A 23,964-nucleotide genomic window follows, 5' to 3' on the forward strand; every position below is an offset into this window, starting at 1 on the left:
TACCCTCCTAAAACCACTGTAGCAATCATAGTGACAAGAACACAGAAGAATTCTATTAATATTGTGAATGAATAGAAAATAGTTAAATGATTCCTCCTGGTCCCTCCTGTCCTCTAGCCTGTATCTCAGACATATTCTTCCTGAACAGAAATCACTATTTACAATAGAATGTTAAAATTTTTGCTCTAATGTGAAACAGGAAGATATACATTCACAAGAAAATTGAAATACTTGAACTTTTAGTTCAAATAATAGTATGAAACTTTAACTGAGAAAAGAGGAATACTTAGATTTCTCAGGTGAGTTAAATACTTCTATTAATACCTCAGTCTTCCATTTTGCTTATTTGAAAAGAATTTATCATCAGTTAATAATAAGGTATTCTTTTCAGAGGCATCTTAGAAATAACAATTGCACAGGATAAAGAAATTCAGCTTCTAAAGTTTTTGTGGTATTATTGTATCCATGGATTCTGAGATAAAAAGATAATTTTTCATCAGTTAATAAGGTATTTCCAAAGACATCTTGGAAATAGCATTTGCACAGGATAAAGAAAGTCAGGCTCTAAAGTGTTTTTGGTATTTATTGTATCTGTGGATTTGGGGATTTGTTTTCTAAGCTTATTTATGAAGCTGAGGATCATTATATTTTGCTATAATTGTAGTATTTCATGCAGGATGCTTGATGATCCAGAAGGTTTGCTGTGTCAAGTGGAGTGCTGTAATGGGCTCCTTCTTGCTCACCATAAGCCAGATGACTTAAAAACCTTTTCGCATCCTAATTTAATTTGAAGTATTCAGAAGTCATAACTTTGGAAGAAACACACTAAATTATACTGCAATGCTGTGAGATTTTAAAAAATCTTTTGGAAACAACATAAAGTCAGAAGCATCATAGTTCTTCTTTGATGATGTTTCTCAGACATTCTCAAAGTGTGTACACAATGATTCAGAAAGTTTCTTGACTACAGAAGGCCCTCTGCATCATTAACATCCAGACATTCAATAAGTTATACACACCACACACACACACACTCACATAAATAAATACATATATACACATATATATGGTTTTTGTTTTTTCAATGGAAAAAGCAATTTATTCCATTTTAAGCATTTACAGTTAGTCATGGACAGTAACAGGGCTGCTGGTGAAGCAGGTCACCCAAAATGGAGATAGCATTAAACTAGTGGTCAAGGACTAACTTCTAAAACAAAAATCACTCTTATCAAGAATTAATTTAATTTTAAAAACAAATACAAGTTACTGACTCACTCTTCTCAACTTGAGCCTGAAAAACTTGGGGATATAGCATAAGAAGAAAAATAATCACAAATAATATTTCCCTTTCTATAGCTCCTTTAGTCCTGGGTTTTCTACTAGAAAATTCCTGAAGAAAATTCCAATATAAGACTGTGGCTTTTCTGAATCAAGTCCACCCAATAATATTTAGAAAACACCCACTGGTTGGGCTAATAGCATGACTAGTGGTATCTATCATAGAGGGATACTCATTCAAACAATACTTCCAAACAGAGACTCATGGAACAGATGACCGGAAGCATCTTTATCATAGTAAAGCTCTAAATGGAAGATTACTATGGTAAAGATGACTGGAAGCATCTCTGTCTCCAAATACTGCTGTATGCCCTGTAAAGATGGTCTTTACATCCAACATTTTCTTCATTTGAAACAGCGCTGATGTCCCATAGGCAGATGGTGTGGTCATCTGAAGCAATAAGTAAGCATCCACTGAGATTTGGGTTCCTTAAAAGCCCACAGCCTGCCTTCTGATGTCCACGGAGATGCAAGTCTGGGATGCGCTCTTCAGAGGGTCTGGTTTAGAAGGATGTTTTGTATAGTCAAAGACAAGAAGGTCACTGGATGGAGTCTTTGTTGTGATGATACAAGGGTGTTGGGAAATATATCAAGCCCTTTTTACTTCTTCAGCTTGGTGTTAATTTCTATTTCAATTTTTCCACTAACTGAACCTCAACCTCCACATTCTCCTTTCTTACTGTTGTAGTGTGATGCGTCAAGCTGAGCATTATCACGAGGAAGCTGCACAAGGTGGTTTTGTTCAACTGATGTGTGTGTACCCGGGACAAGTCGATGACTGCAGAAATCTCTCCCTTCTGGTCTGGTTACATCTGGAAGCCACTGTGTAGTTAGCCTGCGTCATCACCAAATCATAAGGAAAAGAGGTGTTATTTTTCCATATTTTGTACTCCTCCTTGATCACATGTTTTTCCACTGCGTTGTCAAAGGCTGCTTCCTTGTTGGTCATGGCAGGCAGGTGAGCCAGGGAAATCCTGGAGTTGAGCGTTGTGGGATGGGAAGAGAGGCTGCGGATTATATATAAATGTTAATAAAGATGTATAAATTATATTCGCAACTCTTAATTGGTGCTAGTAGCAAGAGAAATAGAAGCTTAAACTATCCAAGTAGTTAATAAGGTATTAAAGCAGAAAATTTCCATCATTGTAAATAGAGTCCTAGGAATCACACTAGATTTCTTTGTTAAGTTAAATTAAAAACAAAAAGACATTACATTGAATAGAGTAATACTAAATTTTCTTTATTAAATATATATGTTTGATTACTTTTTATGATGGAAGATGTGCCAGCTTATAATGCCCTACATTTTTACTAATTTCACTACATTTATCTAAGTGAATATTTATCTTTGGAATAGAGCATTCCTTACCATAATCCAACTTAAATAAAACTACGCATTTATCTTTAAGCAATTAGTTATGAAATATGCTTTAAAAACTTCTGAATAATTTCAGAGATCCTCCACATTTAAAGAATTCTTCTCACGACAAACCTTAACCTAGACATTTCAAAAGGTTATGCCATTCCTCCACAAAGAAAAATAATTAAAGCGGTAAATAAACATGTGAATAAAGAGAGGACTCTATGCCACTTACGTTTCTTTACTGTGCTAATTTGTATTTATCAGGTTTTTGAAACTCATCACAAAATATATTATTATCTTTTTGATATTGAGTCTTCCTATATATTAATCTGGTTTATCTCTTCATTTATTTATTAGGTCTTTTTTACACATGCGTTCGTTATTTTTGAAAAATAATTTTATCTATAAATATCTTGAATATATTTAATTTGACTTATTCCTATATGACACTTGGGATGCTGTTTCTGTGAGTTCGGTTTTTTAAATTTTTATTTTGAAATCAGTTTTGCTAAATATTAAAATATTGATTTTTACATTGATTTTATACATTTTAATTTTGTTTATTTGGCTTTATTTTATCTTTAGATTCTATTGAGTTTTCTGTATTGACAATAATTGTAGAAAATCATGAAAATATTTAAAGTAATTCCTTTGCTATTCCTGTATGATTTATTCCTTTTTCTACTTTTATTGGGCTACATAGGACTTCTAGTAAATATCCTGTTGAATAGAATCCATGTGAGTGGGTAATTTTGTTTTGTTTCTTACTTTTAGATAATATTTTTATAGTTATTTTATCACACTGATGTTTGCTACAGATTTTTTGATAAGTAGCTTTTGTTCAATAACATAATTTTTCTTATAATTCTGTATGTGCTTCATACATGAGCTTTAAATTTTACCAAATTCTTTTATTTTAACTACCACTAAAATCACTTTAAATGATTCATGTATCAAAATTAATTAGATCTTTTTGCATTCCTAGGAATAATTCCACCTGATCATGGTGTGTGTACGTGTGTGCGTGTACATAAACATATATGCATTTATATCACTGGTATGCTATTATTTTATTTATGGTTTTGTATTTATCTTTACAAAAGGAATTGCCCCACAGTTTTCTTTGCTTTCAATACTGAACCACTGATATTAGGTTAGGTAATCTGATTTATTCATTCTACCAATTTAAATATCAATTTTACTTAAAACTCATCCTCACAGAAACACCCAGAATAATGTTTGACCAAATACCTGGGCAACCTATGGCCCACTCAAGTTATAAAAGTAACCATCACAAATGCCCTTCTCTATTATTACTATTACATTCAACTAGATATGTAAAAATACCTGTAATTTTTTCTTTTAAAATATTCAACCAACATTTTACATATGACAGAATTTATCCATTTCTTAAAAATCCCAATATATATCAACTGTAAACTATATCATGTGGTCATGGTGTTATTTTTGTGACTAGATTCCTTACTAGTGTTCCATATTCAAGTTATTAGTCTTCTCAAGGAACTAGCATATGATTTTGTTGATAAGATCTATTCTTTCTTTGCTTTCCATTTCATCTGTTTCTGCTTTTATGTTTATATTTTCCTCCTTCTTTCTTGGATTTTATGTTGTTCCTGAATTGAATACTTAGCTTATGAACTTTAGATCTTTCCTTTTTTTTTCTAATGTGAGTATTATAGTTATTATACTCTAAGTATCTCTTGCTTCATATCTCAAATTTTTGTAGAATTTCCTTTTCATTTGGAACTGAATATTTAATGCTTTACATTATGATGTTATCTGTAACTTTTGAACGTTCCAATGATTCAAAAGGGACAGATCACCTGTGTAGTTTTAAATTTTAAACCATAAAACTCTCTTCGTATTAGTCATACTAGAGAAGGCAAAAGTGCTATAAATGGAGAAGCCAAAACTTCATGTTTGCATCCAACAGTCGTTTATTTCTTGCTCAACAGAGGTTAGTGAACTCTTCATATGGTGATCATCTGAGAACTCCTCCTTCCATCTTCCAACCTACCTGGGAACTGGTGATTTTAAAAGCTCCTCACTAGTTTTGAAATCACATATTTTACTATTCTCAATCTTACTGTATTTTGTTGTTTTTACAACAGAGATAATATCTATTTCTCAGTGTTGTCATCAAAATATAAAATTATGTAGAAAAATAGTTTGAAAAGCTATAAAGAATCACATTCCAATTTATAATATATCATATACAGCAGAATTTAAATATTATACTCTGAGGAGAAAGAAAAAATTATTTCTCAGTAGGTGTTCTTTCTGTCAGATAGTTAGCTTGTTTATGTTCTTGTAAATTTTGTATTATAATGTGTTTTATTTTTAGTCAATATTTTTCAACTTTTCTTTCCTGTAACTAGTGGTAAAACAAATATCACTGTGCTTGTATCCTTCAATATTTATGTCTTCATTTTTGGGGAAGATGCTTAAAGATGGGACTACTGTGTCAAATTGACTACTTGATCAAATTCTAACCAACAATGACTGGGACTTCAATCTCTACTGCACTGGTTGTAATTAGATTTCAGAGCCTAGAAATTCTGGAATGTTAGTTTTCAGTTGTTAAATTTTGTTTTTCAGATTAGTGTTCTGCCAAAGGAGATAGGAAATTATGAATAATAAATGTGCATTCCTTTTATCACCGACCCTGGGAAAGTGACTTGTAGGCACTAATGTTATTTGTCCTCAGCCTATATTCTAGATCTAATTTCCTCCTACTCTTCTGCTCAAATTAATTCAGCTATAAAGGTCTCTAATTGTACCGTTACAAAGCCATTGAACTTTGCTGCTTTCGACTAAAATATTACCTCCTGAGAGAGGATTTCCGGGACTACTGTATTTGTTTTCTAGAGTTGCCATAACAAAGTATTACAGACTGGGAGTCCGAAACAATATAAATTTATTTTCTCACAATTCTGGAGGCTAAAATCTGAGATCAAGATGTTGGCAGTGTTGATTTCTTCTGAGGCCTTTCTCCTTCACTTGTAAACAACCATCTTCTGTGTCTTCATGTCATCTTCTCTATCTGTGTCCAAATTTACTCTTCTTATAAAGACACCAGTCATATTTGATTAGACCCCACCCTAATGACCTCATTTTAACTAATTACCTCTCTAAAGTCTCTATCTCCAAATACAATCATATTCTGAGGTACTGGGGATTAGAGCTTCAGCCTATGAATTTGGGGGGAACATAATTCTGCCCATAGTAGTATATATCTCTACCTCAGAGTCACATTATTATTATTGTTGTTATTGTTATGAAATAAAATGACACCTTGAATATCCATTTTCAGAATGAATTATTCATTCAATGGCATATAACTGTAAGTGGACTGTATCCAATTATTTTTGTAGTTATTTCGACCTGTCATATTTACTTGGATTCTGAATAATAACCATAGTGTTAAATATATTCACCACTTTATAATAAAACATATTCAGTCAATTCAGCTTGCATTTACATATTGCATGACTAAGATTTGTAATTCTATATCAGTGCTTTAAAAATTCAATTTTATGCAATACTACTGCTCTGACTGGCTAGAAAGATAGAGATTAATAATGGAGGTTCATAAACAGACTTCTTAAATACTAGTTGGAGATATTCTGGAGTGGGTGGAAACTTTAAATTGGGAATTATATCAGATGTTCTGGAGTTTCCTTCTACAGCTCAGAAATGGCTGTTTAATTCATCTTCCTATTCCAATATTTCTAAAGTCATATGTGCATGAAATGACTGTTTTCCATGTGCAAAGATTAACTAAATTAAGTCTGGATAGCCATCTACCCACCTACCCATCGATAAAACCATCCACAAAAATTAAGTTTTTAAATATTTTAGAGCTATTAATTAAAAATACACACATACACAAACACACACACACACATAATTTGAGTAAGATTACCTGATATTTAAAATGTAGTTGAACTGGTAATATATGTCATGGCTTATCCCTAGATATGAAACACATGTAACGCATTTTAATACTTTTAATATACTGCATGGTTTGTTATACTAACTGCAAATATTAAATGGTATTTTGCTAACTTTCTACTTGTGAGAAAAACATCTAGTACATATGTGAGTGAAATTGTAATTGAACAGATGGTTCTTACAGGTGAAGATTAAACAATAAAAAATTCTAAGTTATTTAAGTGGTTTGTGCTATAATATTTGATTAAGTTCTTTCTAGGGAGCAGAAAATATTTAGAAATATATACCTTTAGAAGTTTGTAGAAACAGCTTTATACGTGAGAAAAATACTAATTTCTTTAAAACTCATTCATTCAGTTGGTTACCAGCAAAATTCTGTAGTCAATTAGTATAGCTTAAATGAAGTATTCATCTCTCAGCAATCATTACATTACAAATTAAATTTTAGTACACTTCAACTTGTGTTAAGTGCCATCAAAGACTGAAGTCCTATTGGCTAAAGCATCATTGTCATCTCAATTGTATTTTTCCCTTTGGAGATGTGAATTATTCTTTCTTACGATGTTACAGAAAGATGATTACGAAATGCTTCATTTTTCTGCATTTTTTTAGTAGTTCACTTTTAATAAATTTGAACTTAAATTTAATCTTACATTGATGTCTGGATGGTCATAAATATGTGGTAATCATAAAACCCTTTTCTTGTGAAGCTAATTTACAAATAAAGAGAATACATTTTATAATTTACACCTTAAACCTGAGGAAGCCTTATAAATTTATGCTGCATTGAGCAAAGATTATACTGATGCATTTAAATCACTCAATCTTACTTTTTTATGGCCAAATTCTGAATTATGATCATTTCAAAATTGCAATTTGTGGGTAGAACAGATGTGTAAGGCTTAGTTAAAAATCAAATGTCCATAAAAGTAATCTTAGTTGTCAAGTGACTGCTCACATACAAAAGGGGTTTTTATTCATGAGAGAGGATTTAAAACCAAGTTAAAGTATTTAAATAAATATTTTAAGTACATGTTCTTATAGCATGCGTGCAAAGCCAGGTGATTTACTAAGAATGGGCATATCCTTTCCCAAGTAGAGTTTATTATTGACCTAAGAATGAAGGAATTTATGAAATAAATATGCATGCAAATTGTAATCTCTTAGAGTTGAATCTTCTTATGCTAAAAATATAACTTTTTAAGAACTTGATCAATAGGAAGTAAAATTTAAACATCTTTGAAAATTATCGTCATCAAACTTTCAGCCAAATGCACTTTTAAAAACTTGACTGAATATAACTGATATACTAGATATAAGAGCCAACACAATTTGGTATTATAAATAAATAATAAATTATTTGAATTAATTCATTGAAAATTTTTCCTCCAGAATAGTTCCAGCTTTGTCTTGCCAGTAGCAATGTATTCTAGTGTCAGGTTCCCCATAGTCTTGCCAGAAGAATGTGAGGTCATTCTTTTTCATTTTCACCAATATGATAGATGAGAAGTATTATCTTAATGATGTTTTAATTTGCACTTCTAATTCTAATTTCTAATTATAAATGAATTCTAATTCATTTCTAATTATAAATGAGGATAAATATTGTTACACATGTTTAAGAGCCCAGTTACATACCTTTAATGTGTTTTCTGTGTATGTCTTTCTCTTAATTTTCAATTTTTTGCCTAGTGTCACTAATTTTTAAAAGTTCTTTATATTATTAGGAACATTAGCCCTTCGTTTGTAGTATATATTGCAAATATTCATCTCAAGTGTTGCAGTGGTCTTTTGAGTATACGGTGTTTTTTAGCCATAAAATTTGCTGTCATTTTTTAGGTAAAGTTACTGATATTTTATTTACATGATTTTTGAAATTTAACTAGAAAGTCTTTTTTTTTTTACACTGAGATTAAAGAGGAATTCACAGGTGTTTTCTTCCACAACTTGTATGGCTACATTTTTTTTTACATTTAGATCTATAATCCATTTGGAGTTAAGTTCTTGAGTATGGTAGTGAAGTATGGATCTAATTTTATCTTTTTCCAATGGTTAACCAATTGTCCCTGAACCATTTATTAACATATCCTTTGTTGCCTTGATAATTTGAAATGCCACCTTTATCATGCACGATATGATAAATCTCTATATACACTTGGGTCTACTTCTGGACGTTTATTCTATTCCAGTGATCTACTTGCCTATTCATATGCCAGCATCTCATAGTTTTAGTTTATTAATAGAGCACTTATCCCAATAGCTTTTCAAATTGATCTTTTTTGTTGCATATATCAATAGTTCTTTTCTATTCGTGATAGTATTCCAACGTAAGAATATTTCACAGTTGTTTAGACATTTTTCTATTGATGGCCACCTGAAGTGTCTCCAGGTTTGTTTATATATTGAATAAAGATGTTAGGAACATTCTTGTAAAAAATTTTTTGAGGGTAGATATCTGAAATTCTATTGGTTAAATACCTACAGGTGGCATGACTGTGATGTAGAATAAAAAATTTTGTTTATTTGTTTTGCTTTAGTTAGTTTTCAAGTTTTACAAGAAACTGCCACACATTTGTGAAACATGGTTTACTACTGTATCATCTCACCAATGATGTATGAGAGTCCCAATTGCTGCACACCCTTGACCATATTTGGTGATGTTAGTCTGTTTTTCTTTTCTGTCTTTCTGATGGATCTGAGCTCTCATTGTGGGTTTATTTTTTATTTTCCTCATAACAAATAACGTTGAACATTTTTCTAATGTTTATTGACAACTTTTATGTTTCCTTTATGAAGTATCTATTAATTATGATGTTGGCTATACATTTTTCATGCATACCTTTATCAGTTGAAGGAAGCCTTTATATATTTGCAACTGGCTGTTATTGTAGGTGTGGATTGCATCTTAACAAATTGTTTTTCTAGATTTATTGAAATGGCCTTAAGCTTTTTTCTTTTAATTCTGTTAATAGTGTGCCTTATGAGAACAGATTTTCAAATTTTAAACCAATTTTGTCTTAATAGTTTATTGTCTTTTCAATTTTTATTGGATATATTGGCTAACGTGGTAAGTATTTTTTCATCTACATTCATAAGGGGTATTGATCTGAAATTTTCTCTTATTTTAATATCTGTTAGATTTTGGTTTCAAGTTATGTCAGTCTCATATAATGCATTTGGAGGTATTTATTTTACATCCTTAGAAGAATCTCTGTACTACTATTAATATATATTTGATGTGGTTTGGCAGTGCCCCCACCCAAATATCACCTTGAATTATAATAATCCCACATGCCAAGGGTGGGGCCAAGTGGAGAAAATTGAATCATGGGTGTGAATTCCCTCATACTGTTCTCATGGTAGTGAGTAACTCTCACAAGATCTGATGGTTCTATATATGGGAATTCCCCTGCACAAGCTCTCTTGCCTGCCGCCATGTAAGACATGACTCCTCATTCACCTTCAGTCATGATTGTGAGGCCTCTCCAGCCACGTGGAACTGTGAGTCCATTAAAACTTTTATTTCTTTATAAATTATCCACTCTCACATATGTTTTATTAGCAGCATGAGAACAGACTAACACAATATTCAAATCATGTTTGTTAGAATTCACCAGTGAGTTCATGTGGGTCTGAAGTTTTCTTTATGTGACTATGCTTTATAGCAAATTCAATTTCTTGAATAGAAACTAGGATACTTAGATTTTATATTTCATCATGTGTCAGTTTTTATGTTACATCTGTAAGAATATTTTCTATTTGATTTAAGTAGTCACACCCCTTGGGGGAATCCAGTTTTTTAAATAATATTCACTTATTATCTTTTTAATATCAAAAGGATATGTAGCCATTTTCCAGATTTTATTCTTGATATTGCTAAGTTGGTGTCTCTCTTTTTCTCCTAATCAGTATAGATAGTTATCGATTTTGTTGATACTTCTTAAAAAATAAATTTTGGCTTTAATGTCAGCTATTATATGTCTGTTTCTGTTTCAATCATTTTAATTTTTTTATCATTTTCTTTGTTCTATGAATTTCAAATATACTTTTGTCTTAATTATTTAACAAAATCTCTTCTTAAGAAGAGATTCAGGTATTTGATTATAGACCTATCTTCTTCTCTAACACAATAATTTTATTTTATTTATTTATTTTATTCCTTCATCTTTTATTGTAAGTTCAGGGGTACATGTGCCATCAGGTTTGCTACACAGGTAAACGTGCACCATGGTAGTTTGCTGCACAGATCATCCCGTCACCCAGGTATTAAACCCAAAATTCATTAGCTATTCTTCCTGATGCTCTCCCTTCCCCAATCCTCGAAATGACAGGCCCCAGTATGTGTTGTTCCCCACCATGTGTCCATCTGTTTCATCATTCAGCTCCTACTTATAAGTGAGAACATGTGATGTTTGATTTTCTGTTCCTGCCTTAGTTTGCTGAAGTTAATGGCTTCCAGCTCCATCCATGTCCCTGCAAAGGATATAATCTCCTTACTTTTTATGGCTGCATAGTATTCCATGGTACCATGTTTCCTTTATCCAGTCTATCATTGATGGGCATTTAGGTTGATTCCGTGTCTTTGTTGTTGTGAATAGTGCTGCAATGAACATATGTATGCATATATCTTCATAATACAATGATTTATGTTCCTTCGGGTACATACCTAGTAATGGGATTGCTGGTTCAAATGATATTTCTGCCTCCAGATCCTTGTGGAATTTCCACACTGTCTTCCACAATGATTGACTTAATTTACACTCCCAAAAACTATGTAAAGTTGTTCTTTTTTTCTCCACAACCTTGCCAGCATCTGTTGTTTCTTGACGTTTTAATAGCCATTCAGATGGGTGTGAGATGGTATCTCATTGTGGTTTTGATTTGCATTTCTCTAATGATCAGTGATGTTGAACTTTTTTTCATATTTGTTGGCCACATGTATTTCTTCTTTTGAGAAGTGTCTGTTTATGTCCTTTGCCTGTTTAACAGCGTTGTCTGTTTTTTTTTTTTCTTGTGAATTTGTTTAAGTTACATATGGTTGCTGGATATTAGACCTTTGTCAGATGGATAGATTGCAAAACTTTTCTTCCCTTCTGTAGGTTGTCTGTTCATTCTGATGACAGTTTCTTTTGCTGTGCAGAAGCTCTTTAGTTTCATTAGATCCCATCTGTAAAGTTTTGCTTTTGTTGCAATTGCATTTGGCATTTTTGTGCAGAAATATTTGCCTGGGCCTATACCCTAAATGGTATTGCCTATATTTTTATAGGGTTTATATAGGTTTTGATTTTACATTTAAGCCTTTGAGCCATCTTGAATAAATTTTGGTATATGATGTAAGGAAAGGGTCCAGCTTCAATTTTCTGCATATGGCTAGCCTGTTCTACCAGCACCATTAATTAAACAGGGTGTCCTTTCCCTATTTCTTGTTTTTGTCAGGTTTGTTGAAGATCAGACAGTTGTAGGTGTGTGGTCTTATTTCTGAATTCTCTATTCTGTTCCCCTGATTGATGTGTCTGATCTCGTACCAGTACCATGCTGTTTCCATTACTGTAGCCTTATGGTATATTTTGAAGTCATGTAGGGTGATGCCTCCAGCTTTGTTTTTTTGCTTAAGATTGTCTTGGCCATTTGGACTCTTTTCAGGTTCCATATGAATTTTAAGATAGTTTTTTTCTAATTCTGTGAAGAATGTCCAAAAACAGTTTAATTAAATGGGAATAGCATTGAATCCATATATTACTTTGGGCAGTATGACCATTTTTACAATATTGATTCTTCCTATCCATGAGAATGGAATGTTCTTCCATTTGTTGTGTCTTCTCTGATTTCATTGAGCAGTGGTTTGCAGTTTTCCTTGATGACGTCCTTTACTTCCCTTGTTAGCTGCATTCCTAGTTAATATAATAATTTTAAAGCTATGCAATTATAAACACCACAGCAATGCTACTGACTCCCAGCCATATTACTTGAAATCAGGGATTCTCAACAGTATTGATTTTTGAACAGGATGTCTTTGTTTTGTGTAGGAGGGCAAACTTATGCAATATAAGATGTTTGGCAGCATCCTTCACCTCTACTCAGTAAATGTCAGTAGCTCTTCATCTTGTGGTAACAATACAAATTGTTGCCAAATATTGCCAAGTGTCCCCGGGAGGCAGAGGCAAAATCATCCCCAACTGACCACTTCTTCTTCATGTAAGTCTTCATACACATATAAATTTCTGTTAATTTCTGTGTGATTAATTTTGATATGAATTATCTACCAACAATCACCTGACATTTGAGCAAAGACCTCACAATAAATAATATCTTAACTTGGGTTCTCCCTGAAGCAAATTTGAGAAAAAGATGTGAATACAAGCAGTTTATTTGGGAAGTGATCACAGGAAATTCTGATATTTGAATGGAGGAGTAAGAAAAAGAAGGGAAAGAAGACTACAACAGTTGGGTAACAGAACAGGTTCTAATTATGGGCAATTTTTATTCATTTTTGCTGAGGATTTCTGGGAGGTTTAAAAATATGAGTTGTCCTAACCTAGAGCAAAACAGCTACATATTTATAATTTACTCCCATCAGTTATTGTTGGGGATGTTTGCTGAGGCATTAGTGTTCTGGCATTTCAGCTAAAACTGCCCCATTCGTAAAGTAAGGACTCAGGTCCAGAGACTGTTGACAAGAAAGACACTTCCAGGTGTTTACAACCAGAACCTACTGGAGAAGAAGAGTACAGTGAATGCGGAGAGGATGTGGGCAGGGTTCTATTGGTAGAGTCACCAAAATAAACTAGCAAAAAAGAGGGGTGTGGAGGACTGAAAAAAGAGAGAAATTAGAAGATATAAATAACTTCAAATTTCTCTACTTGATATTCTCAGAAAGATGTATGGTGCTATGGGAAACTCAGAAGACAAGAACAATTTGTTTTACAAATAAATTATTACTGCTGATATATTACAAAAGAGGAATATTTAAATAAAAATTTAAAAAATTATTTCAGAGAATAGAACAAGTGAGTGTTTTAAACCCATGAGAGATTAAAAAAAATGATTGAGACAAAACCAGTATGATCAAAATCTAACAGTACTTTTAGAAAAGAAAAAGATAATTAAGCTAATAAGAAAAAATTAAGTCAAACACAAAGAAAGGGAGATCAAAATGATATTGAAAAGATCAACAGTGATACTTGATATTAGGACGCATGGAAAATTCTTTTTTAAGTACCGAAAAAAATTATTTTAAATCTTAAATGCTATGCCCAATCAAATTATGTATTACATGGAAGGTGAGAGTGAAGATTTGTTTAAATCTGATATGACTCAAAAATTTATGACCTATATACTAAATCATCATCTTTTATCCATTGTTATTTGCCAGTAGAACAGTGTAGTAAAACCAGAAATAGAAGCATAAGGGATGAATTAAATAGTGTATTAAACTCAGAAATGCTGCGGAGACAAGTTCAAGTATGACAGTATTTCAGCCACCTAGAGATCATGTGCTTTCTATTAGAATAGGAGAATATCTGGGAGAAAGACAGTAGCAAATTAAAAGAGAAGGAGGGCTTCATAGAATATTTCATATATTTAGAAATTTCAAATGAGAATAGGCAAATGACAGATTTGATGGAAAAATTGGAAAAATTGAAAGAAAATTTTTAAAATGTATGCATGCAAAATTGAGAAAATAATCTCCAAGAGACCCCAGACTGTACATGACAAGGTAAACGATCAGACAGTATTAATTACATTAGCAGTGAATAATCTTTACATAATCATTGTATTGATTGAATTATTGACATTAGAATTAGAAGAATGGAGTAGATAAAATAATAGTGTAAGGTAACAAAATTTTAATCTAATATAATGTCTATGAATAAAATTGAAATATCCAGACATCATTCTAGCATATAATTTAGAAATATGTAAATAAATATTAGGAGAAACAGCTAAGCTATTAAAAATTATCTTCCTCTTAAGAAATGAATAAGAAGAAATGTATTAAATATTACTATTTTTTCATTTGTAATATTGTTAGTATTATATTTTTTATAACTATTTTACTTTTAAGCAGAATATATTGTTTCAGTAAAAAGTAAAAGAAAATATTTAAAGATATGTTAATTTAAATTTTTTCTAGCCATTACTGCTAAATTTGATATATTTAATATTCAAGTATTTTTACATAATAGAAAAAAACTTTTAATTGAATTATAAGGAACTTTGAAAATGTTAATAGAAAAAACAAAATTAATTTCCCACATTTTATTAAATATTTTATAAACACTTCACCTATTACCTAATATAAGTACTTGATAAAAACTGATTGTGATGATGATGGAATAAAAAACCTATATTGCAAAAAAAAAACAAAAAGAGAAAGAATGGTGCCAGAACCAAAAAAATTAAGAAATATCAAGAGCTGATTAGAATTGCATTCATTCACCCAACTGGTTTAAATTAATAAATTTTTCTGAGTGATTTATTAAAAGTTTAAAATTAAACCCCAGATTTTTCATATAATTTAGAAACTCGAGTTATTTTATTTAGTATGACATACGGTTTTTACACGACATTAGAATATATGAATCATTATTTTTCAAAATTACAGTACTCACAAAAAGACATAAAAGGCAGATGTACACCTCAAGACTGTATGTGTGTTTTCTAAGAAATATATCCTAAATACTAGCAGAAATCCTACTGCCCTACGAAAGGTATTTTAAAAATACTGAATGTTATTTTATATGTATAAAATTTACTAATATATCATCTTTAGAATCATTATTAAAAGTTGAAATATTTTGAGAAGTCCAAACATTAATTTTGTTTAACTGAATGAATCTTACATTATTAAAATCAGAATGATATTTTAGTAAATCATTTTAAACAACGTTAATCCAGTGAACATGTTAATTGTAAACCTTGAACATTTCTTTGAAAGTTTTGACTTAGGGGCAGATAAAGCCATGCATTAACCACTGGTCAGATAGTCTCTCGCAATATAAAATTTAATTTGTATTTTAAGCCTTCATATTTGATTGACACTAAATGGAATTTATCCTTGTTTACACATATTGTATGAGTGGTTATTACAGAGCAATGAGGTGGATTCTGAAGAAATATACTGATGCTGTGAGAGCTGTAAAAAAGGAAAGGCTGAATGTAATATGGGCAATCAGGAAAGGCTTCACTGTGAAAGGGACATTTGAGCTGAGCTTTGCAGGTTATATCTTGGATAACTAGTTGGGAGTTTGTGGATAGAAGTACATTTCAGACAGAAGAATCAGCATATACAAAAGTCTTGAAAGATACCTGCAACAACCAAAGAGCTACACGAATAATGTGTGGTGAAGTACAAAATGTAGGTGGCACACAATGAAAGATGAACCAGCAGTAACACACAAGGGACAGATGCTGGAAGACTTTATAGGAGATGGCAAAGATTTAGGTTTTTACTTTAAGGAAGGGGCTGAGGGTTGAGGAGGGGGAGATAACCCATTTTAAATATTTAAATGGTTTCAGTATACTAAGGAATAGAAGTGCAACAAATAAAAATATCTCATCCCAGCACTTTGGGAGGCTGAGGTGGGCAGATCACGAGGTCAGGAGAGATTGAGACCATCCTGGTTAACACGGTGAAACCCCGTCTCTACTAAAAATACAAAAAAATTAGCCATGTGTGGTGGTGGGTGCCTGTAGTCCCAGCTACTGGGGAGGCTGAGGCAGGAGAACAGTGCAGTGTGAACCCGGGAGGCACAGCTTGCAGTGAGCCGAGATCGCACCAGTGCACTCCAGCCTGGGCGACAGAGCAAGACTCCGCCTCAAAAAAAAAAAAAACTATCTATCTATCTGTCTATCTATCTATCTATCTATCTATCTATCTATCTATCTATCATCTATCTCAGTAGTTCACCATCATTTTACCTACAGACCAGGAAAAGACAATGAGGAGGATATATAATGGGAGGCATTCATCAGGGAAGTGGCAGAGAAATACAAGACAAGAGGATGAGTTTGAGAGATATTTAAGAAGAAAAATTAACTGAATTTTTGTGAGGTAATTGGAATGTGGGGAAGTGGTAAAGTTTTCGAGAACATTTTTTGGGGTTTCTGTCTTGTAAAGTTACGTGTGTGATGGTAGTATGAACTGAGATACAGAGTGCTGGAAGAGGCAGCATTATGTGAGTGTGTGTGTGAGTGTGAGTGTGTGTGTGTGTGTGAGAGTGTGTGTGAGTGAGTGTGTGTGTGGTGTGTGTGTGAGTGTGTGTGAGTGTGTGTGAGTCTGTGTGTGTGTGTGAGTGTGTGTGAGTGTGTGAGTGTTTGTGTGAGAGTGTGTGTGAGAGTGTGTGTGAATGTGTGAGAGTGTGTGTGTGTGAGTGTGTGTGTGTGAGTGTGTGTGTACATGCATGGGAATAATAACTGAGGAAAGGAATTACAGTTTTGTATTCTAGGAGTGCATCAATGAGGGGTCATGTTGGGAAACAGAAATAATACAAGTTATTTTAACACCAAGAGTGTAATATGAATAATTATTAACTAGGAATTGAAGAACTGAACAAAATAATAAAAAGAGAATGTCGATGCATCCTAGAAGTAGTAACTGTCGGCCATCTCTCCTATGTCTTGTGGAACTAAAAGAAAAGTTGAATTACTAAAAAGTGAAAACTTGGGAGAGGACACCTTGCAGCTGAGTCACAGACATGAAGAGAAAACACTGCTTGGCCCTTCCTAGTGTTCTGAATTTGGGGGTAGAAAGGAAAGAGTCATGCGGGGATAGGAGCATGTAGAAGATGCTAGAAGTTGGTTATGTTTTCTCTGAGGGGACTCAGTGAGACTATTTCTGGGATTGCTGGAAAGACAACAAATTGGGATTAACTACTATTGCTGGTTTCAACTGTCACCATCAGGAAGAAAACCCATTGCTAAGATGACTCTGTTGGAAATGGGAAGGAAACAGCATCACTGCTTCCTTCTCTAGCTTTCCAGTCCTCTCCAGCATTGCCAATTCCTACAGCCTAACAGAAGCCAGCTGTTCCCTTAGCCAATTTTATTTATTTATTTATTGTTGCCAGATAATTATATATTCATAATTTTATCTACTTTTTCTTCAGTATCATGTAAGCCCCATGAAAAAATTGTTTTGTTTGTTTCTTTGTTTTATTCACTATTCCTTCCCTACTACTTTGAAAAGTGAAATGTACCTAGTAGGTAGTCAGTAAATACTTCCAGATTAAGGAATGTATGGGACCCATGGATCTCTTTCATGTCAGTTCTTTATGCTGGGATTCTGTCCATTGTTCAGGATAGAGTTCTCACCTGTATAGATTTCTACCTGCAAGTGAGTTTCTGCTTCATACACTATCCTTTTCCATAAGGGATGATAAAATTATCTTCTGTCTCATCTTTAGGTAGATGTTAATTCCTACTCACCCTCCCACCATTTTACCTAAGATACCTGTGTAAGAATAACTGAATAGGCCAGGCATAGTGGCTCAAGCCTGTAATCCCAGCACTTTTGGGAGGCTGAGGCGGGCTGATTGCTTGAGCCCAGGACTTTGAGACCAGCCTGACCAACAGGGTGAAACCCAATCTCTACAATAAATATAAAATTAGCCGGGTGTGGTGGCAGGCATATGTGGTCCCAACTACTCAAGAGGCTGAGGTGGGAAGATTGCTTGAGCCAGGGAGGCAGAGGTCACAGTGAGCCAAGATTGCACCATTGCACTCCAGCCTAGGCAATGGGAATGAAACCTTGCCTCAAAAAAAAAAAAAAAAAAAACAACAAAGACTGAATAATGAATTTTTATGCACATATGAACTATCATAATATTCTTATAGTGTCTTAAAATAGCTAAGATCATGAATACAGAAAAAAGAAATTTTCTAGATTTTATTTATTTATGTATTTATTATACTTTAAGTTCTGGGATACATGTGCCGAAAGTGCAGGTTTGTTACATAGGTACACACGTGCCATGGTGGTTTGCTGCACCCATCAATCCGTCATCTACCTTAGGTTTTTCTCCTAATGCTATCCCTCCCCCAGTTCCCCACCCCCTGACAGGCCCTGGTGTGTGATGTTCTCCTCCCTGTATTGATGTGTTCTCATTGTTCAACTCCTACTTATGAGTGAGAACATGTGGTGTTTGGTTTTCTGTTCCTGTGTTAGTTTGCTGAGAATGATGGTTTCCACCTTCATCGAAGTCCCTGAAAAGGACATGAACTCATCCTTTTTTTTTTTGTTTTTTTTTTGTTTTTTTTTTGTTTTTTTCTTTTTTTTATTATTATTATTATTATTATTATTATTAGTATACTTTAGGCTCTATGGTACATTTGTGCAACGTGCAGGTAAGTTACATATGTATACATGTGCCATGCTGGTGTGCTGCACCCACCAACTCGTCATCTAGCATTAGGTATATCTCCCAATGCTATCCCTCCCCCCCACCCCACCCCACAACAGTCCCCGAAGTGTGATGTTCCCCTTCCTGTGTCCATGTGTTCTCATTGTTCAATTCCCACCTATGAGTGAGAATATGCGGTGTTTGGTTTTTTGTTCTTGCGATAGTTTACTGAGAATGATGATTTCCAATTTCATCCGTGTCCCTACAAAGGACGTGAACTCATCATTTTTTATGGCTGCATAGTATTCCATGGTGTATATGTGCCACATTTTCTTAATCCAGTCTATCATTGTTGGACATTTGGGTTGGTTCCAAGTCTTTGCTATTGTGAATAATGCTGCAATAAACATACGTGTGCATGTGTCTTTATAGCAGCATGATTTATAGTCCTTTGGGTATATACCCAGTAATGGGATGGCTGGGTCAAATGGTATTTCTAGTTCTAGATCCCTGAGGAATCGCCACACTGACTTCCACAAGGGTTGAACTAGTTTACAGTCCCACCAACAGTGTAAAAGTGTTCCTATTTCTCCACATCCTCTCCAGCACCTGTTGTTTCCTGACTTTTTAATGATTGCCATTCTAACTGGTGTGAGATGGTATCTCATTGTGGTTTTGATTTGCATTTCTCTGATGGCCAGTGATGGTGAACATTTTTTCATGTGTTTTTTGGCTGCATAAATGTCTTCTTTTGAGAAGTGTCTGTTCATGTCCTTCGCCCACTTTTTGATGGGGTTGTTTGTTTTTTTCTTGTAAATTTGTTGGAGTTCATTGTAGATTCTGGATATTAGCCCTTTGTCAGATGAGTAGGTTGCAAAAATTTTCTCCCATTTTGTAAGTTGCCTGTTCACTCTGATGGTAGTTTCCTTTGCTGTGCAGAAGCTCTTTAGTTTAATTAGATCCCATTTGTCAATTTTGGCTTTTGTTGCCATTGCTTTTGGTGTTTTAGACATGAAGTCCTTGCCCATGCCTATGTCCTGAATGGTATTGCCTAGGTTTTCTTCTAGGGTTTTTATGGTTTTAGGTCTAACATTTAAGTCTTTCATCCATCTTGAATTGATTTTTGTATAAGGTGTAAGGAAGGGATCCAGTTTCAGCTTTCTACATATGGCTAGCCAGTTTTCCCAGCACCATTTATTAAATAGGGAATCCTTTCCCCATTTCTTGTTTTTCTCAGGTTTGTCAAAGATCAGATAGTTGTAGATATGTGGCATTATTTCTGATGGCTCTGTTCTGTTCCATTGATCTATATCTCTGTTTTGGTACCAGTACCATGCTGTTTTGGTTACTGTAGCCTTGTAGTATAGTGTGAAGTCAGGTAGTGTGATGCCTCCAGCTTTGTTCTTTTGGCTTAGGATTGACTTGGCGATGCGGGCTCTTTTTTGATTCCATATGAACTTTAAAGTAGTTTTTTCCAATTCTGTGAAGAAAGTCATTGGTAACTTGATGGGGATGGCATTGAATCTGTAAATTACCTTGGGAAGGATGGCCATTTTCATGATATTGATTCTTCCTACCCATGAGCATGGAATGTTCTTCCATTTGTTTGTATCCTCTTTTATTTCCTTGAGCAGTGGTTTGTAGTTCTCCTTAAAGAGGTCCTTCACATCCCTTGTAAGTTCGATTCCTAGGTACTTTATTCTCTTTGAAGCAATTGTGAATGGGAGTTCACTCATGATTTGGCTGTCTGTTTGTCTGTTATTGATGTATAAGAATGCTTGTGATTTTTGTACATTGATTTTGTATCCTGAGACTTTGCTGAAGTTGCTTATCAGCTTAAGGAGATTTTGGGCTGAGACAATGGGGTTTTCTAGATATACTATCATGTCATCTGCAAACAGGGACAATTTGACTTCCTCTTTTCCTAATTGAATACCCTTGATTTCCTTCTCTTGCCTAATTGCCCTGGCCAGAACTTCCAACACTATGTTGAATAGAAGTGGTGAGAGAGGGCATCCTTGTCTTGTGCCAGTTTTCAAAGGGAATGCTTCCAGTTTTTGCCCATTCAGTATGATATTGGCTGTGGGTTTGTCATAGATAGCTCTTATTATTTTGAGATATGTCCCATCAATACCTAATTTATTGAGAGTTTTTAGCACGAAGGGTTGTTGAATTTTGTCAAAGGCCTTTTCTGCATCTATTGAGATAATCATGTGGTTTTTGACTTTGGTTGTGTTTATATGCTGGATTACATTTATTGATTTGCGTATATTGAACCAGCCTTTCATCCCAGGGATGAAGCCCACTTGATCATGGTGGATAAGCTTTTTGATGTGCTGCTGGATTCGGTTTGCCAGTATTTTATTGAGGATTTTTGCATCAATGTTCATCAAGGATATTGGTCTAAAATTCTCTTTTTTGGTTGTGTCTCTGCCAGGCTTTGGTATCAGGATGATGCTGGCCTCATAAAATGAGTTAGGGAGGATTCCCTCTTTTTCTATTGATTGGAATAGTTTCAGAAGGAATGGTACCAGCTCCTCCTTGTACCTCTGGCAGAATTCGGCTGTGAACCCATCTGGTCCTAGACTTTTTTTGGTTGGTAAGCTATTGATTATTGCCACAATTTCAGCTCCTGTTGTGTTATCATGATATCTTGGCACTATTACTAACCAATGTATAAAACACTGAAACAGGCAAGTTGACATTTTTACTAGAGTTGTATGATCCCATAATTTTTTTTCCATGACAGTACTTCTACTTCAGATCTTTAAAAGGCCATTTTTTTTTCTTAAATTGTTGCTTTCCCTTAACCTATTACTAATATTGGAGCATAAAATAATGTATAAATATTTTGACCTTTTCCTGCCAGGTCCAGTGGGACTTGGCAAGCTGTACTAGAGTTAATTATGTTGCAACATTTCATTGTTGGAAGGTGGTAAATAGGAGCACTTTTTTTTTCTGTCTAAAACTTTTATATTTGTTGGAGCCAAAAGCAAATATTGGCTGTAAGTAGACAGTGTTCTTTTTTTGGGAAAGTAAAACTGTCATTATTTTAGTGAATTGTAGTATTACAAAGGACTATAAATAATAAATACCTGTATTTAAAAATTGAACATATACTATTATACAATCAATTGTCTATCATGGTTTAGATTATACACTATAGAATATTGAAGAGACTGTTTTAAGAGTATTTTACTGTCTCTTGCTGCTGGATTTGTGGCTTCTCCTTCGATTTCAAGTGGTATAGAGGTCACTTTAACTCAAAATATGTAGTATTAAGAACCTCATAAGCTCAAAATATAGTCATTCATGCTTCCTGTCTTCAAGCAGGTGAATTGGGGGGTTGGGGAGGGGGCTAATAACAAAACAAGTAAGCAAAACTGTGTAATATTGACTAGAATAAAGAGTTATTAACCAAATAAATTCTAAATAATTTATCATTCCGTTTGTCTAAGAGAACTAGGACTAATTTTCTAGTGTGGTATTTGTGTTAGGACAGGGCTTTGAAAGGCAGACAGTGGAATGCAATGATGCAGGAATGCATCAATAGATTGATATTAAATAAGTAAAGTATAGATAGAGCATATGGGGAGAAATATTATAAGATATAACAGAGAAATAATATCCAATTTTGATAAAATACAGTGTGAATAGGGGAAAATGAATCTTAACTGATCAAATATAGAAAATGATTCATAAAGGAAAATTAACATATTTATTCTAAGTCAGTTTGGCTGGAAAAACAGTGGAACCAGTAGCAGTCAGGAAGAAGGGGCTATTAATACATTAGATATGTTCAACAGGAAGATGGAAATTATATTCTGGGGTTTGGGCAAATCAGGAATTATCTGTCAATTCCATCAAAGCCTATGTTTAAATTCATGAGAATTTTTGGGTATAAATTTAAAGGAAGATTTTTTTTCGGAAAATATATTTTTTCAGTTTTTCTTTATTTGTTAACTAGAACTGTTGCCTTTTGTTGATATCCTACATTATTTTGTACCACATTTACTAGACATACCATTGTTTGTTTTGCCCCATAATTATTTTTGAATGTAACTCACTATTCTCTTTTTCTGAATGTTTGTTGGGAGAAGAGACATTTACTCAACTCTCTAGTTCCCTTAGTGCCTCTAGTAATGTTTTACATGTAAAAGAAGCAACAAATATTTCCAGAATAGAATAGAATAAGAGCATTCTAAGATGGAAATTCAAAGACATACTACTTAAATCCAATTCACCTTGGGTTCACCAATAAACACCTCAGGGCACCAATAATTTTATTTAATTGCACAAGACTGACATTAAAAAGTAGTCCCCTTAACAAATTGAACAAAAGTAGAAATTAGAGAAAGCATGAAATAAACATGAGTAACTTTAGTTTCTTCATTCCTCATCAGCGTTTTTTTTCCATTATCAAGTTTCATCAACTAACTTGTGCTAGGTAGCATGGATCATAACCCAGGCACCAGAGTTTTCCTTCTGTGGGCCACTCTGCTTATCATAGGCAAGTTTCCTTTCCTCCTGTAAATATGGCTGCTCCTGTTATATGGATCAGCTGTTACTCTAAAGGAGTTAAACTTTGTACTTTAATCTTTCCCACTGCCTTCCCAAGTTACCCCCTGCTAATCTAATACCCATTGCCCTCTGGGAAACACTGTTCGCACCCTGAGTAGACATAGATCAGCATCCAAGTGACAGGCTGGTGTGGAGAAAGATAAAATGATAGGTTGCACCAAATCCTGCTGGCTTGTATTTTTTTTTTTTTTTTTTTTCTGAACTCTTGGGAACACTTGATTTTGCAAACTTTCCTGCAGTTAGGTGAAACATTGTGAGTGAATAATGGATTGAATTATGAGTGGAAATGCCATAAGGCACTTCTGGGCCACGGCAGGTAAGAGCTATGTGCCTTCCTTAGCTTTCTTCTTTTCCTTCAATACTGTG

General features: G+C 33.7%; 1 pseudogene; it reads right to left on the minus strand.

Moving 5' to 3' along the window:
* Positions 1 to 1,515: 1,515 nt before the first annotated feature.
* LOC100455559 (histone-binding protein RBBP4-like) lies at positions 1,516 to 2,287 on the minus strand (annotated as a pseudogene).
* Positions 2,288 to 23,964: the final 21,677 nt, after the last annotated feature.

Source organism: Pongo abelii, chromosome 2, assembly GCF_028885655.2.
Source record: "Pongo abelii isolate AG06213 chromosome 2, NHGRI_mPonAbe1-v2.0_pri, whole genome shotgun sequence".
NCBI lineage: Eukaryota > Metazoa > Chordata > Mammalia > Primates > Hominidae > Pongo > Pongo abelii.